The following is an 18,203-nucleotide window of genomic DNA, read 5'->3' on the forward strand; positions in this document are numbered from 1 at the left end:
CACTGCCAAAGAAATATGGGATAGGCTGCGAGAGTTATATTCTACGGACGAAGATCTCGAGCATTCCATTCAAACCTTGCTTTTGTCTGAATTTGGTGAATTCAAGCAGAGTCCTGAAGAAACTGTAACTCAGACGTTCGATCGCTTCAATCATCTTCTTAGTAAGATGATTAAACATGATATTGAAAGGAAGCTGATTGAACAAAAGGTTACATTTTTAAACGGTCTCAGATCTGAGTGGAGGGCGGTTGTGTCCACTGTTAAAGCGCATGAGCAATTCAAATCTTACTCTTTGGCGAAACTGGTAGGGATTTTGAAATCCCAAGAAAAGATTGTGTTACAGGAGAAAAATGTGGTTTCAAGCTTGGGATCATTGGCCCTTCTGTCCAAAAGCATAGCTGTGATGGAAGATGAAGATCTCAACCTAGAGGATTATGACCTTACCTCTGAAGACTATGCAATGATGGTCTCAAACCCAAAGAGGTTCATCAAGAAAAGGTTCCCTACAAATAAGAACCGAAATTGGCAGGGAAGTTACAGTTCTGAAAAGGTTAGGGAAGAACCGAAGGTAGAAGAACCAAAGAAGGAACCGAAAGCTGAAGGAGATTCGGGTGTGAGCTGCTATTATTGTGGAGGAAAGAACCACTATGCTAAAGATTGTGTTCTCAAGAAAATGGCAGAAAAGGATGAGGAGAAAGACGAAGAAACTGTGCTGTTGAAAAAGCTGGAAGAGATCAAAAGAAAGAAATCCACTGCTAACCCCTCTATGAATGCTTTAATTGTGCAGGGTTCGGTAGCGGATGATGAGTTCAGTGGGGTGGAGGTCTGGTCAACCGATTCTGAAGATGATGAAGTCAGGAAGCCATCTCATGGAAAGGCCTATGTTGCGAAAGGTGAAGGGAGCGGTGGAAAGTGTTTAATGGTGTCAGACGTGTCTCAGATGAGGGGATACAACACAGATGGTGGGAATGAAGACACAAAGGAGCGAGAGGACTTGTGCTTCACAGCAAAACCTCTCAGCGTGCAGTTTAACGAGCTTGATGAATTAATCAAGAAGGTACAATCAGTTTTTGTTTCATTCAAAGTCCCACAAAGCTCATATGAAAAAGAACTAAAAAATGTTAATTCAAGAATCTCTCATCTAGACAGCAGTTTAACTCAAACATGGGTCACCAATTCTAACCTAACTGACCAAATAAGCAGGGTATCTTCAAAGAGTGAGGAACGGAGAATGTGGATCGAGCTAAAGGAGTCGGAGTTAATCAAATCCAAGGATGAAAACATTTATTTACAAAGAGACAATTTAAAACTTTTAAAACAGAGAAATGTCTTTTGTTTAATTGCTAAGCGTCTTTACACTAATATCACTCAACTTCATTTAAACTGTGAAATAGGGCAGAAAATTCATCGCATGATTTTGCCCTTCCTTGAGTTTAAGGAGGATGAAATTGACGCTGAAGCATGTAACTGTGAAAGTGTTGTTTCGTCTGAGGATGTTAATCCGACATATATGTTTGGTCTAGACAAAATCGAATCTTTCATAAAGTCCAAGGACCATAAAGACATGCTGAAAAACCTTTTGGATGAAAATGATAAACTAAAACTAAGAACCGAAACTATACAAAAGTTTGACTCATTGAATGCCAACCTGAGCTCAAAAAATAAAATTGATGTTGAAAATGCATCTGAGCTCAATAAGGACGATGATATGAGTGAAATTTCTGTTGAAGACACAGTTGATTGTTCAGAGTTTGTCAAGAGCGAACCCAAAAACCACAAAAATCTTATTTCAGAAAATTCTGTGGAGTTTGCTCGTTTGTCCCAACAAAAGTCCCCGATCCTTGAAGAAAAGGCTGTTGTATACCAAAAGGTGAGAACAACTCCAAATCAGGTGTATAAAGTCACAGGCGTAACAGAACATCAGACAACTGAACTCACAGCTATTGTAAACGAAGATAATGCTGATGGTTGCGATGAGTTCTTCTGGTCTGCTCCTATCGACAATGCTGACGAAACAGTTGGTCTGTCAGAAAGGACTTCATGGAAAACTAAAGGCAGATATGTGCCAGAACCTTTGAACAAACCTGATAGCTTCGACGTGCCAAGTACTAGTGGTACAAAAGATGTTCCTGAAGAAAAAGGAGTTTCTGCAAAAGAAGTCACTCCTTCAAGCGAAACATCATCAGTTCAAAGTGAACCTGCTGACAGAAAGCAAAAACAAAAAGCGAATATCCATCGTCAGCCAAAGCAGGTGAGAAATCAAAAACAACAAAGGAATCAGAGATACAAGAAGAATCTCTCTGAAAGAAAACAGTTCTGGCAATCTCAAAATGCCCATTTCTCTTGTCATGACAGAAGTTTAAAGTCAGAGAAAAACACTGTTAGGTCACAAGAAAGTCATAACAACCGAAGAGAGAGGTTCGGTTATGAAGGTCAAAACAACCAAAGGTTCGATTCATAAAACACTATCTACCGAAAGCAGAGGTTCGGTTCCGAGAGCAAAAGAGACCAAAGATCTAGGTTCGGTCCCACTAATGATAAAAAACAAAAGGGTCACTTAGTATCTCAAGCCAAGAAATCATCTCAGTCTAACTTCTCTCGTTCTTCTTCTTCTAATTCTTCTAATTCCTCTCAACCTCTTTCTAAATTCAACTCTGATCACACTCAAAAACCTAAATCATCAACATATATGAAAGGAAAATCAAAGTTTTCATCAGTTGAAACAAATCAAAATAATCCCAGAGTCCAAATACCTAAACCAGAATCCAAACCGAAAGAAACAAATCCCAATAAAATTAAGGTTTTCACCATTAAAAGGAAAGATGAAACAACATTAATAAAAAGAACATATCTTGTTGACATCTCTCTTACTATTCCTGTTCCTGTGAAAGGCTCACGTGGACCCAAGAAACTTTGGGTTCCTAAATCTGCTTAATTTTTGCAGGTTATTAGTGACGAGCAGTTTGACGAAGAATGGTATATTGACAGTGGCTGCTCACGTCACATGACAGGAAGGAAGGAAGAGCTGAGGGAATTTCGGTCTCTTTCAAACGGTGGAAATGTCAAGTTCGGGAACAACTCCTTCGGCACCATAAAAGGCTATGGAATGATAACAAATGGTGATTTTACGATTAGAAAGGTCGCATATGTTGAAGGACTACAACACAACCTCATCAGTGTATCTCAGCTTGTTGGAGGTACCGGTCTCAAGGTCTCATTCGATGATGAGGGTTCGGGAATAATTGAAAAGAAAACGAAAAGAGTCATTCTCAAATCGGAGCGCAAAGGCGAAATGTTTCCCCTGAACCTCAAACCCATCAAAGGGAATCCAGCTATCTGCCTGTTATCCAAAGCACAATCTGACGAAAGCTGGCTGTGGCACCGAAGGCTCTCTCATCTCAACTTTAAGGACATCAACAAACTTGTCACTGGGGGTCACGTTCGAGGTCTTTCATTGCTCAAGTTCAATAGAGAACATTTGTGTGCTGCGTGTGAAATGGGGAAGCAGAGTCGTCAAAGTCACCCATCGATTGTAAACACTAAAGTTGTTGAACCATTAGAGTTAATTCACATTGACTTGAGTGGTCCATCATCTATCGAAAGCATCGGCGGTAGCAAGTATATTCTTGTCATCGTTGATGATTTCTCGTGTTTTACATGGGTGTTCTTTCTGAAGCACAAATCTGAAGCGACTCTCAAGCTGAAGACGTTTATCAAGCAGATTGAAGTACAGCTGAAGAAAGTCGTTCGCAACATCCGGAGCGACAATGGACTGGAGTTCAAAAACAAAGAATTCGAAGAATTCTTGGCCGACAAAGGAACCAGTCATAACTTCTTAGCTCCCTATACTCCTCAACAAAACGGGATTGTCGAAAGACGAAACCGATCTTTGTGTGAGGCGGCCCGAACCATGCTAAGTTTTGCTTCTTTACCTTTATATTTTTGGGCTGATGCTATTGCTGCAGCTTGTTTTACGCAGAACAGGTCATATCTCAATAAGCGATTCACTCTCACTCCTTATGAGATCATCAACAACAGGAAGCCAAATGTCAAATTTTTCCATGTATTCGGCTCACGGTGCTTCATCTTCAATTCTAAAGAACATCGTAACAAGTTCGATGTCAAAGCCGATGAAGGGATATTTCTAGGCTATTCTCTCACTTCTAAAGCCTACAGGGTATTAAACAAGCGCTTGAGGAAAATAGAAGAAACCTATTATGTGACTTTTGATGATAGCTATGTCAAAAAGCTGAAGGCCAAAGAAGACACAGTTGGAGAAATCTTTTCTCACACAGGCCAAGTCACAGCCTCAATTGCAAACCTATTTGAGAAGTTCGTCGAGTTATTTGATGAACCAGAGAAGGCAACTCTCTCAGAAGCGAGTGCAGCAGACAACAAAGTAGATCATCTGAAGCAACTCGTCGAAGATACTGCAAAAAGAATGAATGACGACCCTCCACAGCACGATACTTCAGTTGAGGGGGAGGGCACATCTTCGTCATCACAGCCGAGCTCACATGTTGAGGGGGAGAACTATTCTCCAGCTGCTCCCGAAAGCTCATCTGCACCCGAAAGTCCAGTGGTACCCGAAAGCTCAACACCGCACGAAACTCCTATAGCTCCAGAAACTCAAGACACACTTGAAAGCTTATCTGTCGAGGGGGAGAATGCAGATATGTCTTACGACTATGATAGTCAATCTGAACTAGAAGAGATGGTAAACGCTGAATTGGATCCATCTTATGATCCAAATTACCCTCCTCTTGTCAAATGGACCAGAGATCAGCCTGTTTCTTAGGTTGTCAGTAATGTCTCTGAAAAGGTCCTAACCCGATCACAACTTAAGGCAAAACAATCTTCCTTATTTTCAAAAGTAGAATTCTGTATGTTTAACTCCTTCGTCTCAAAAGTTGAACCAAAGACAGTTAACACTGCTCTTGATCACTCCGATTGGGTTCAAGCTATGCAAGATGAACTGAATGAATTCGAAAGAAATAAAGTTTGGCGTCTCATTCCAACTCCTCCAGATGCCTCAGTTGTTGGTCTCAAATGGGTCTTCAGAAATAAGATGGACAAGGAAGGCAACGCGATACGAAACAAAGCCCGTCTGGTAGTGAAAGGATACTGTCAAGAGGAAGGAATCGACTATGAAGAAACTTTCGCTCCTGTAGCTAGGCTGGAATCCGTTAGAATATTTCTTTCCTATGCTGCACACAAAAACATTGAGGTCTACCAAATGGATGTCAAGTGCGCATTTCTAAATGGAGAACTTGAAGAAACGGTGTACGTGGAGCAACCTCCTGGATTCGTCAATGAAAGGTACCCCAATCACTGTTACATTTTGGACAAAGCCGTATATGGACTGAAACAAGCTCCGAGGGCCTGGTATGAAACGCTAACCAAATTTTTAAATATGTCAAAATTCAAACAAGGTTCGGTTGACTCAACCTTCTTTCGTAAGAAGGAAGGTAACCACCTTATGATTGTTCAAATTTATGTCGATGATATCATCTTCGGCTCAATGAATCCTGGCTTAACAGCTGAATTCAGAAAGCTGATGGAGACTAAATTTGAAATGAGCTCAATGGGTCCAATTAACTTTTTCCTTGGTTTAAACATTAGACAGGGACCCGAAGGCATCTTTATTAATCAGGAAGCTTACACGAAGACTCTCCTTGCAAAATTTGGCATGATGGGAGATTCAAAGGTTAAAGTTCCAATGGCATTCGACACCAAGCTTACTCCATCATTGGATAAGCCAGCAGTTGATATTACGCTATATCGCCAGATGATCGGTTCACTGATGTATCTTACTGCTAGCAGGCCTGATATCATGTTCTCTGTTTGTTACTGTGCTAGATTTCAGGCGAATCCACGTGAACCTCATATGCTTGCAGTGAAGAACATACTTCGTTATCTCAAGCGAACTACCTCTTTAGGCCTATGGTATCCATCCAACTCAGGCTTCTTCGTTCAAGCCTACTCAGATGCAGACCTTGGAGGCTGTGGACTAGACAGGAAAAGCACCACGGGAGGCTGCCAATTCCTTGACGGGAAGTTGGTTAGCTGGCAATCAAAGAAACAAACTTGTGTGTCTTTGTCTACAGCTGAAGCGGAATACATTGCAGCTGCCTCGTGTACTTCTCAAGTGATTTGGATCCAAAGTCAACTCCGGGATTATGGACTCAATATAAAAAAGATCCCACTATATTGCGACTCAGAAAGTGCAATTAGGATCTGTCATAACCCAGTGCAACACTCGAAGACTAAGCACATAGCACTAAGGTATCACTTCATTAAAGATCATGTGGAAGATGGGAACGTCGAAATTCATTTTGTTTGAACCACTGATCAACTGGCTGACATCTTCACCAAAGCTCTTCCTGAAGCATCGTTCAACAAAATTCTACAAGGGCTAGGTATGATGGAATTGGAGTCAGTACCAAACATTACCTCTCAAACTCAAAAGTGAGAAGCGAAATAGACCGAACGTTCGGGTTCGGGTCTTGTACTAATGTACCGAAATGAACTAAACGCTCGGGTTTGGTTGAATAATCTGCTTTTCGCTCATCAATCAAAGGTAGTTTTCTTGGTTGTAGATCTTATGTATAATTGCCCCAATTGCATTTATTTTATTATCAAAGTTATTCTCTTTTTGAAAATCTATTTTCTTTGGTAATCGAAATAGACCGAACGTTCGGGTTCGGTTCCAAAATTTTTCTTACCCGAAATAGACCGAACGCTCGGGTTCGGTTCCAAAGTTTTTCATAACCGAAATAAACCGAACGCTCGGGTTCAGTTCCAAAAATTTTTTTCTCTGTAATTTTTTTTCTTTTGTCTTATTTTTTACTTTTTATTTATTCATAAAAACTCCAAAAATATTTTTTTTATAAATTCAAAAACTCCAAAAATATTTTGTTCTTTATTTTCTTTTTGGCTTTAATTTTATGGGTGTGTTCGTTTATGGGGAAATTATTGAATTGGCTAAGTGTCCCTAGAAGCATGCTGCTGTATGTGTCCAAAGCCTCACCTGATTCTGAATAATAGGCCTTACTAACTTGGTATAAACAAACATTGTCTTCCCAATTAGGCTTCCTTATTTATTCTAATCATGAGCTACCTAACTCTCTTCTCACATGAGATAAGAGTTTTCTTCTTGGTCCAGTCTTTCACAGCAGAGGTACTTTGTTTTCTTACGCCATCTAACTTGCATTTCTCCATCACTTTCGTTTCACAAAAGTAACCCTTGAGACTCTCAGAAATTACCACTGAGGTTTATGGTTACACAATTTCTGTGTTTATGATCTTAGTTTCGTGTCACTACGATCTAATTGAAACCCAAAATTCAATACCCAATACAAATTGTCGGTGAACAATTAATTTGATCTAGTTTTCACTAATGAATTGACGTACGTACCTCGTTGAAATCTCAAAATTTTCTTTTGTGTGATTCCTATGAAATTGTTAACACCCATAACATTTCTTCCCTTGGGATCCAGTTTTAAATTTTTGTTGAGTTTTTTTTAAATGTCCTAGCCAAATTAAATTATCTCCAACCTACTTGTTCAATAGACTACACCGGTCTCACAAGTATTTCTTTCGATTTCTGTCTTATATCAAGACTAGGAATTTTGAATCGAAGCGATAGCCACCTTAATAAGCCTAGTTAAAAGAAGCCTTTCAACACTTCTTAATAAGTGTTTGATCGTTATTCAACGGGAAACCACACAAACACTTTAAGGTCTCTCTTGACTTTGAAGGAAGAGATTCGTGCTCGGGATCATTTATTTCGTGTCTTAATTGACATCACATATTTTCCCAAAAATTTTGCTTTATTTCTTTTCTTTTACACCCTAAGCATGAAAATCTTTGATTTTCCAAAATTCAGGTTCTATTAATTACAATGCATTTTTCTTGGATTGGCAGTCGATTAAAGGCTGTGGTTGATTTTAATCCACGTGGTGGTATTTTTCAAAAGATGTCGTTACAATTTAAAGGGATAAGATGAAGACATGCTGACTCAGGCGGGAGTCTAATCGATTTGATTTCAAATGGCGCAAAAGGGAACGCGTGCGAATTGGAACCGTCTCATCTCCAAATGGCGCAGAAGGGGCGCGTGTGAATCTGAAACGGTTCATATCCAAACGGCGCTTGATGGGAGGCATGTTCTTAGGGGTCTGACACTCTCTCTCATGCGTGATCATCGGCTACCCCAACTGTCACGCATCAGTCAACTCCGGAAAACTCTTCGTTTTTCGATAGAAGATTTGGGAAGATCTTTCTCTCTCCTTACCCCACAGTATAAAAGGCAACATCCTCCACCGTTTACCTCTTTACTGCAATTAAAATTCCCAGAGCGCAAGAAATCCCTGAACGTTCACTGTTCATCATCTTCTCCACTTTCTTCAAGCAATGGCAGATTCATCTTCTGTTCACGCAACATCCCACATACTGCCCATTCGCCCACAACAAAGCCTAATCATCGATTTATCCCCTCATGTTTACGATGCCTTCATGTTCCCTATTATCGAGTGTTTGAAGTTTTCGCCGATTGCTCCTGCACTTACCAGAGCTGAATCCGTTCCGATGGAGTTCTTGTCGCAGATCTTTGCGACTGCTCACTACGACAAGGTCGTTGACAAAATCTTCTTTGATATTTTTCAGCACAAGGCCTCAAATTCAAAGCAAAGATTTTGCTCGTTGTTAGGGTTTGAACATGATTCCTCGAGGGTTAACCCTGAAACGATTCTAATGGGGCATTTGTTTAACATGTTTTACAACATGGGTTATACGGAGGTGCTTACTACGGTCACGAAGTTCAAGAAGTCGTGCCTACCGCCACAGTGGAATGGGATGTTCACTATTCTATTCAAAGGGTTATTTGAAAGAAGTGCTGGATCTGATGGTGCCAGTCGGTTGTTTTTGTCCATAATGTATGGTGTCTACAATGGCATCAACATGGATTATGGGTCAGTTCTGTGGCAACAACTCATCTAGAGTCTCTCCTCTACATCCAGGCATTCTGAAATTTCATACGCTAGGTTCTGGACTCTGATCACGAAATGGGTAATGGACAAGTACCACGTTCCCATTGTTGCTGGTGCTCCAATGTCTTCGATTGGTACCTTTCATACCACGAAGATCATTGTATCGGACGCTTCAAAGTTTCCATTCAACGGTTCAATTCCGGAAACTATGTATGGCGATGTTCTTGCTGATAGCCGGATTATCCAGACGTACAAAGGATTCAAGCATTCTGGTCCGAGGGATCTTACTCCGGAGATGTTGAAGTCTATTCATGACGCCGACATGCCTGCTCCGAGAGGCAAGAAGGCTGATAAGGGGAAACAGGTGGCGAAAGGGGCTAAAGGCCCTTCTCCAAAGAAGAGGAAATCAACCAAGGCTGCTCAGTCTCCGCAGCAAAAGCGCTGAAAAACTCAGCCCAAGCGAAAGCTGATCATCGCTTCCTCCTCAAGCGAGTCTGAGGGTGAGAGTTCGGATTCTGATGATTCTCCACAAGGCAACACTCCACCCAGATCTGCTACCCCAGAGGTTCATGTCTCTACTTCTCCCATTAAATCTCCACCTAAAACCATTCCTATTTCTATTCCCCCCATAACTTCCACTACTTCAATACCACCCACTTCCATCCCAATACCAACACCAATATTCACCGAAGCAACTACAACATCCACTGCAGATGTTAGAGCCAACGTATCTGATACGGGGGTTCATACTGATGCACCCGAAACCACCCCAGCACCCGAAACCACAAAAGCATCCGAACCTACACAAACGCCCGAAACAACCCAACCTGAACCTACCCATACTTCAGCTCCACCAGCTTCACCACCACCACCTTCTCCTGGTCATGTTTCGGAGGGTGAAGAACCATTCCTTGGCGGGGAAGATATGACGTTTGACTCGGTCTACTATAGTCCGTTTCAAATACAGAGTGATGACGATGACGACGCTCCTGTCACAAAACGACATCTCAAGGAGCTCCATGACAAAGTTGATTTACTCATCGCCTCCTCTTCCACTTCTCAGTCATCCCTTTCTGAAGATGCAATTCAGAAGATTGTTGATGCTTTCTCAAAGGCTCAGCAAGATTCCATTGCTTCTGCAACATTCGCCATCGACGCCTCAACAAAAGCCTGTCAGGCAGCGACCAAAAAAGTCGATAAACTATTTTCTGATGCCTCTTCCCTGTTCAAGTCTTTACAGGAGAGTGCAAATGTTGCTAAGACTACGTTGGAACCAATTATTCAACAGTTGACAACGTCTGTCTCAACTGAGTTGAAGTCCTTCGCTTCATTTCGTCAAATGCTTTCTGACGACAACTCAGCATTTCGTGCAACCATTGACGAGCATCTCTCGAAGCTACAAGAAGATTTGGCTGCTGAGAACTCTTTGATGGATGTTTTGGCCAAGAAGACCACTGCTCTCAAGGTCAAGAGTGTTCAACTCTCTCATTCTCAACAGGAGATTGACTCTCTTCGGTCCGAAAGGGAGGTGATAAAATCGTGTGTTTCGGATGTCCACTCTGCCATCTCCAACATCCTCGAAGCACATGATCCCATCCTTAACTACACTGTGAGTCGTGACCTTGCAGAGAAACTCGCTCCAGCCCTTGCCCTGCTAAGAAAACTTGAAGGGTTACTTGATTTCGTGTCCATTCCAAAACAAGGGGGAGAGAAGGAATCTGTATCCCAACCACCTCATTCCTCAAAGGCAACTCACACTACCGAACCTCCTCCAGTAGGCTAAGCCTCCGTTTCGGGTGTGAAAGACAAAGGCAAAAATATTGCTGAGGAAGAAGAGGAAGAAGACAAAGAAACAATTGCCGACTTGTTGAAGCGCAGAAGTCGACGCAATGAGGCTGGTGTCAGTGCTCGTGTGGCAAAAGAGGCTGAAGAAGCTGAACGAAAACAGAAGGAAGCCCACGAACTTCTTGAGTGTAGGAAAAATCTTTTTCCTGCCTGGACTCTCGAGAGGATGATAAAAGAAGCCATCGACACTCCAAGTATCTTGTGGCTGGAACCTGTAATATCGCTTGATTGTTCCAATACTGTCGACTCTCAGTTTGACATGCCACTGACCCGAAAGGCGTTCATCTTTCATGCCTTCTCCAACGTTGCAGAGTTCCCTCATCCTCATCCACATGTTGATCGGGACTTAATCGATTTCTATCTGAAGGCTGCTCAACCTCAGTATCAGACTTGGAGCGCTCAGAAGATTATCAACGTTCGGGTCTTGAAGCCGTATACTGAAGGGAACTTCATTAACATTCGGTTCAAGGTACTTCGGGGATCTGCCAAAACCGAACATGCCATTTCTCTTGCAGATCTTCCGAACCTCAATCCCCATGATTGGATAATCTTGCACAACATCCTTCTAACCAATGAAGCTGAATATGGTCCGATCATCGACCATCTCAAGAGGATGCTGGTGTGCTACATCATGGAAGTTGCACTGATGGATCAGGAGATAGCAAGCGTATTTAAGAAGAAACCAAAAATATCTCCTGTTGGCTCTGCCAGTGATCTGAACCAAATGCAGATGGGTAGAATTGACTCGAGAAGGAATTCATTCATGTTCACCAGGAACGAAGGACAAAAATGTCTTTTTGCCTTGGCTGACAAACATCTGTACACTACTGCTTGCTTAGAGCATGTTTTGGGGATCATCCACAAATGCAAGCAAAACTCAGTGGATGATGTCAAGTACTTCGATGACATGATACAATGGTACATTCGGTTCAGACAGACTATTCTCGCTCTTATCACACGTCTGTTTGATACTGTAAAGAAGACTCCCGCTGCTGGCCCAAGTAAGAAGAAGAAGTAGTCTCGCTCCAATTTGACGCAAAGGGGGAGATTGTTGGGTCGTGTTTTGAATTTTGCGTCTATTGGGCTCGGTTGTTAGTCCGTTTTTGTATCTCCGGTATGGGCCTGTCCATCCGTGAGTATAGTAGGGTTTATTATAAATATAGGTGCTTGCATGCATCTTAGGTTAACGATAGAACGATAGTAACGATAGATCAGAGCATTATTCAGAAGTTTATTATTATCGTTCTTGTAACCCTAAATCGTCTACAACGGAAGTTCTTAGTCGAGCTCTGTAGAGGATTGTTTGAATTAATCATTCGACATATTTTGATCCATACTTGTCTTATTTACTATTTTGTGTTCATCGTAATACCTGTTACAAAGATCTAATCGATCTTCAAGTTTGTTCAATAACTTATCACATATTAGGCCTAATTCCCTTTCATTGACCTTAATCCAAGGTCTAAAAATATTCCTAGCCCAAAACACTTGAATTTTGATGGCCCAACAAGGCCCTAATCATCTACACCCAAAATATGGCCCAAACCGAAGACCCAAGATTCCGAGGCCTAACTTTTTAAGTATGCGGGGCGTACTCAGCTTGTACGTGTAGCGTACTCGCCTTAGGGCTTGTAAACTAAGCGTACCTACTTGCACGCCCACCATACTCCCTCATTCAGCCAACTTTCATTTCCAGCTCTTAATCCATAAAGACTTTACTCCAAAACTTAGATTTGACTTCCTTGGGCTGATTTATCATGTAAAGTTGCTAATTTTACGTGCATGCATGGCTTAATGAAGTTCTTAAAGCTGAAAAGGACTTAATAGATGACTTAATGCATGCATCATACCATAATTCCCATAACGTTTTCACCTTTAAGCATAATGACCCTTCGAAACATCCAGATCTACAAGATTTAGCTTCTAAAGCGGCCTTAACCCATCATGACCAACCAAAAGGGGAAAAATAAGCATACTACCATAACATTGAAGAGATCTAAGCAAGGAGAAGACAAGGTATGAACTTGATAGCTCAAAAGACTTGCAGAATGAGTGATAATTCTAGATCTCTAAGCTTCACACTAAGCAATGCACCTTCAATCTTCTTCAATCCCTTCAAAATGAATAAAATAAGCACCAACTTCTTCTCATGAGCTCAAAGACATAACAATTGAGGCTAAGGGTTGAAGTTTAGAGTTTTAGGGAAACAGAGGGTGGTAAAGAGGCCAACCCTAGGGACTTAAGGACCTTATATAGGGTGTAACACCCTAAAATTGGGGTTTTCTTATCCTACATGTACGTCATGTGTAACCCTCGTATGCCCAGCGTACGAGGCCTCACACCCACGATCCACTCCACCTTGGTACACTAAGCGTACCATGTGGTATTTACCGTATACTAGTTTCTTAGCTAGCACACTAAGCGTACCCTGTGACACCCCTCACGTACTAACTCCAAGGGACAATAATGCAAAACTTTAAAATATAAAGGGAAAAAAAGAAAAGATACTCACAACAAGTGCTACAATTCTCCCCCACTTGAATCAGACTTCGTCCTTGAAGTCTGCAGCCCCAAATAACTTCAGATAGTGCTCCCTCATCTCATCATCCAGCTCCCAAGTCCTCTCTAAACCGTTTGCGGTGTTGCCATTGCACCTTCACCAACTCGACAACCTTGTTCCTCCAGGTTTTCATATTCCATTCCAGAATCACCACCAGTATCTTAATATAATTCAGGCGGTCATCCACCTAAATATCCTCCATTGGCACCACTGCAGGATCATCCAATGTGCACTTCTACAGCTGAGAGACATGGAATGTGCTATGAATTAGACTGAGCTCATCTGGAAGATATAATTGATAAGCAAACCGGCCCACCCGAGCCAAAACCCTGAAAGAACAATTATACTTGGGGCCCAGCTTGCCCCGCTTCCTGAATCGGATGACACCTTTCCAAGGTAACACCCTCAGGAGAACCATATATCCCACCTAGAACTCTAAATCTGACCGGCGCTCCAACTCTGAGTTGTCTGGAGCCTACTCCAAACCTGCAGAATCAACTCAGTGGTCTTGAGTACCACTTCGGAACTCCTCATAACTCGTTGACCAACCTTGCCCCCAAAAATTGGGGTCCTACACTTCCTCCCATAGAACATCTCGAAAGGAGGTCGATCAATTTTGGCATGATGACTGTTGTTATACAAAAATTACACTAATGGAAGATACGTACCCCAACTCCCCCGAAATACATGACACACTCCCGTAGCATATCCTCTAGGATCTGAATAGTCGGCTCACTTTGAACATCGGTTTGCGGATCGAATGTTGTGCTGAAGTGGAGATGAGTGCCCAACTCGTCATGGAACCTCTTACGAAACCTAGAGGTAAATCGGACATCTCTGTCAGAAATCATCAATACCATCACCCCATGACGTGCCACAACCCCCCTAATATAAATCTCATCCAATTTCTCTGCATAAATATTCTCCTGAATCATGATGAAATGAGCGCTCTTGGTCAAACGATCCACAATGACCCAAATCAAATCCACTCCGCACGCAGTCTGAAGTAGCTTCGTGATAAAATCCATGGTAATATCTCCCCATTTCCATACGATAATCTCCAACGGATGCATCTTGTCGTGAGTTCACTGATGCTCGACCTTGACTTTCCTGCAAGTCAAGCACCGCTCCACACACTAAGCCATATCCCGCTTCATGCAGGGCCACCAATAATCATGACGAAGATCTCTATACATCTTTGTCGCCCCAGGCTGAATGTATAACTTAGACATGTGCGCTTCCTCCATCAAAACTTGATGCACATCGCCCCAATACGGAACCCAAACCCACCAATGAAGAGTCAACAACCCACCACTATCATAATCGAAGGAAGCTACCTGACCCACAATACGCTCACTCTTTCGATGCTCTTTCTTCATAGCCTCAACCTGAGCCTCGCAGATCCGCTCCAAAAACGGAGTAACCACGATCATCTTCAAACATATGTCTCTAATCAGAGTCGTGAGTGCCTTGCGGCTGAGAGCATCGGCCACCACATTGGCCTTCCCCGGGTGATAAAGGATCTCGCAATCATAATCCTTCACCACATCCAACCATCAGTGTTGCCTCATATTTAGATTCGGATGATCCATCAAATACCTAAAGCTCTTGTGATCCATCTAAATAGTACAACGGACCCCATAGAGGTAATGTCGCCAATTCTTGAGGGTGAAAACTACGGCCCCCAACTCCAAATCATGCGTCGAATAATTCGCCTCATGAGGCTTCAACTTCCTTGAAGAGTAAGCGATCATGCGACCTCTCTGCATCAACACTTCCCCCAACCATGTGATCGACGCATCACAATATACCACAAAATCCTCAACACCCTCCGCAGGGTCAAAATCGGTGCCATGCACAACCACTGTCTCAAGGTCTCAAAATTTGCCTGTTGCTCAGGCCCCCAACAAAATGTAACCGTCTTCTTTGTCAACCGTGTCAACGGAATAGCTATCTTGAAGAAGTCCTGGATGAATCTCCAATAATAACCCACCAAACCAAGAAAACTCCGAATCTCAGATGGAGACCTCGGAACCTTCCACTACAGCATGGCCTCGACCTTGGCCGGATCGACCAGAATACTATTCTGGTTGAGAAGGTGTCGTAGAAATTGCACCTCGCACAACCATTACTCACACTTGGAGAAATTTATGAAAATTTTCTCCCTCCTCAACGTTTCCAACACTTCCCTCAAGTGCTCCTCGTGCCGCACCCGAGTATTGGAATAAACCAAGCTATCATCGATGAATACAATCATAGACTGATCCAGCATCGGTCTGCACATGCGGTTCACGAGATCCGTGAACATGGATGGAGAATTGGTGAGCCCAAAAGGCATCACCACGAACTTGTAATGATCATAATGAGTCCAAAAAGTTGTCTTCTGCACATCCTCATCCCTAACCCTCATTTGATGATAAATCGATCACAAATCAATCTTGGAAAACCAAGATGCACCCTGAAGCTGGTCAAAAAGTTCATCAATCCTAAGGAGTGGATAACGGTTCTTCTACGTTACCTTATTTAACTCCCGATAGTCAATAACATACGATGAGACCCATCCTTCTTCTTCACTAACAAGATCGTTGCTCCCCCAAGGTGAGTTGTTCGTTCAAATGAATCCCTTGTCTAACAACTCCTGCAGCTATGTAGACAACTCCTGCATCTTGGGGGGATCCAATTGATATGGTGCTTTGGGTATCGGAGCCACACCAGGAACTATATCAATCCTGGAATCGACCTGCCTCTTTGGAGGCACCCTAGGAAAATCCTCCAGAAACACATACGGGTAATCCCGTACAATCGGCACATCATCCACGGTCGCCTTACCCTTATCTTGGGTATCCATAACATAGGCAGCATAACTAGAACTACCCTGCTGAAAATAGCATCTGGCCCTCGCTGCTGAACACAAAATTGGCCCACGCTGACATCTCTCCCCATGAACCACTAACTCTCCCCCACTTGGGTCCGAAACCTAACTAACTACTGCTCACAAATGATCACTACCCCATTAGGGCTCGACCAATCTATGCCCACAATAACCTTGTCCCATGCAACGGAATGGGAACCAAATCTACTAAATACGGCTTATTGAACAACTAAAGAGTACAACCCTGATGAACCCTTGCAACCCGAACAAACCTATCATCTACAATCTCGACATATAAAAGACAATCCATCTCCCCTGGAGCTCCAGCAAACCTCTTGCTAACCGCAAGCGATACAAAAGATCGGGTAGCCCCCGAATCAAACAATACCAATGTAGAAATACCGTTCAGAAGGAACGATCATAAAATAAAACAGATAAATATAAGCAACAATTCAATATAAATAAGGAGATAAGGAGAAGATACATACCACGAGCCTCTTCGACCGTTAGCTGAAAAGCCCTGATCTTCACCATACGTGCATTTGCCCGACCCTGGCGTCCGTCAGTAATACGAAGAGTTGCAGGAGCGGGTGTTGATACCGGTCATGCTGCAACCAAACTAAGATAATGGGACTTCTTGTGGCTCCTATGATTGCAATGAAAGCAAATCAGATCAGATACCGGGGAGGTGGTAGTGGTGGCAGTGCAATCTCTGCTAATATGACCAATCTGAGCGCACTTGAAGCAGCCCGAACCACCCACCCTACACGCTCCCTAGTGCACCTTGCGGCACTTGCCACAACGGCTCTGGACCTGATGGCCTCTCATCCTGGAATCAGATACCTTGGTCCTTTTTCTTGAACCCTCAGCACTCGACACATAATCTGGCTTCCTCTTATTCTCCATCTCTATATCAATCTCCCTCTCTCTAGCCCTTGCTATCATATCCTCCAGCATCTTGCAGATGGATCGACTTACAAATTGTCGCATGTCACCGCTCAACATCTCATGATACCGAGCCTTCTTCATTTCCTCATCTGCTACATACTGCACAACAAAAATTGCTCTCTCCCGAAAGATCAAGGTGATCTCAACTACCGTTTCAATACTCTGGAGGAGATCCTGAAACTCTCGCGCCAACTGCTACGCCTCAATCATTGGTATGAACTCAACCTTGAACCTGGTAACAAAATCATCCCAGGTCATCGCATCAACGACCTTATCACCCACTGCACGCCCCTTGATAGTTCGGAGCTCTACATGCCTGGAACTCCATGAAGGTCAATGAACGCACACCAACCAAAGCCACCATCTCAGAGTGAAAGGAGCTTAACCGCTCATCTAGAATCTCTAAAATGCCCTCCTTGACCATGCTAAATATTACAAGAGTCTACTCTAGAATGCAACGTGTAATCTCAAGCGAGATGAACTCCCTAGTCTGATCATCTAGTTGTCCGGCTCCAGAACCTGAGTCTGAGGCCTCTCCTGAACCAGAGCTGTCAACAGGTTTGCCTCACAATGTTACCATACTGAAAGCATACCATATGAACCATCAGAATATGCATCAAAATATATCAAGGGATCACAACTCTACAAGCTTCCTGGTTTCATCGCGACCCTCCTTAACTTGAGTACAAATCCTTTGCTTCTAGTAGTACGGGCCCATACTTCCTTCCATATCTATTCGCACTTTCCTCAAGGATTGCCTTGAATCCTCCAAGTCACCTATATAAATACCCCTCAACAAAATAAGGCTCCCAATACTAGATCTCATCCTAGGTTTTCCTAGGGCAAGCTCCACACCAATCTCCGCTATTAGCTATAGAAGGAACTCCCGCTAGCTTCTTCTAAACAGCTCACAAATACAAGTACATATCATTAAAACCAAATAATTCTTCGAATGAAAGGTCTCAGACTACATCGGTTGGACTCAAAAAAG

This window comes from Lactuca serriola, chromosome 8 (assembly GCF_051521515.1).
Source record: "Lactuca serriola cultivar US96UC23 chromosome 8, Lser_US96UC23_V15, whole genome shotgun sequence".
Classification (NCBI taxonomy): domain Eukaryota; kingdom Viridiplantae; phylum Streptophyta; class Magnoliopsida; order Asterales; family Asteraceae; genus Lactuca; species Lactuca serriola.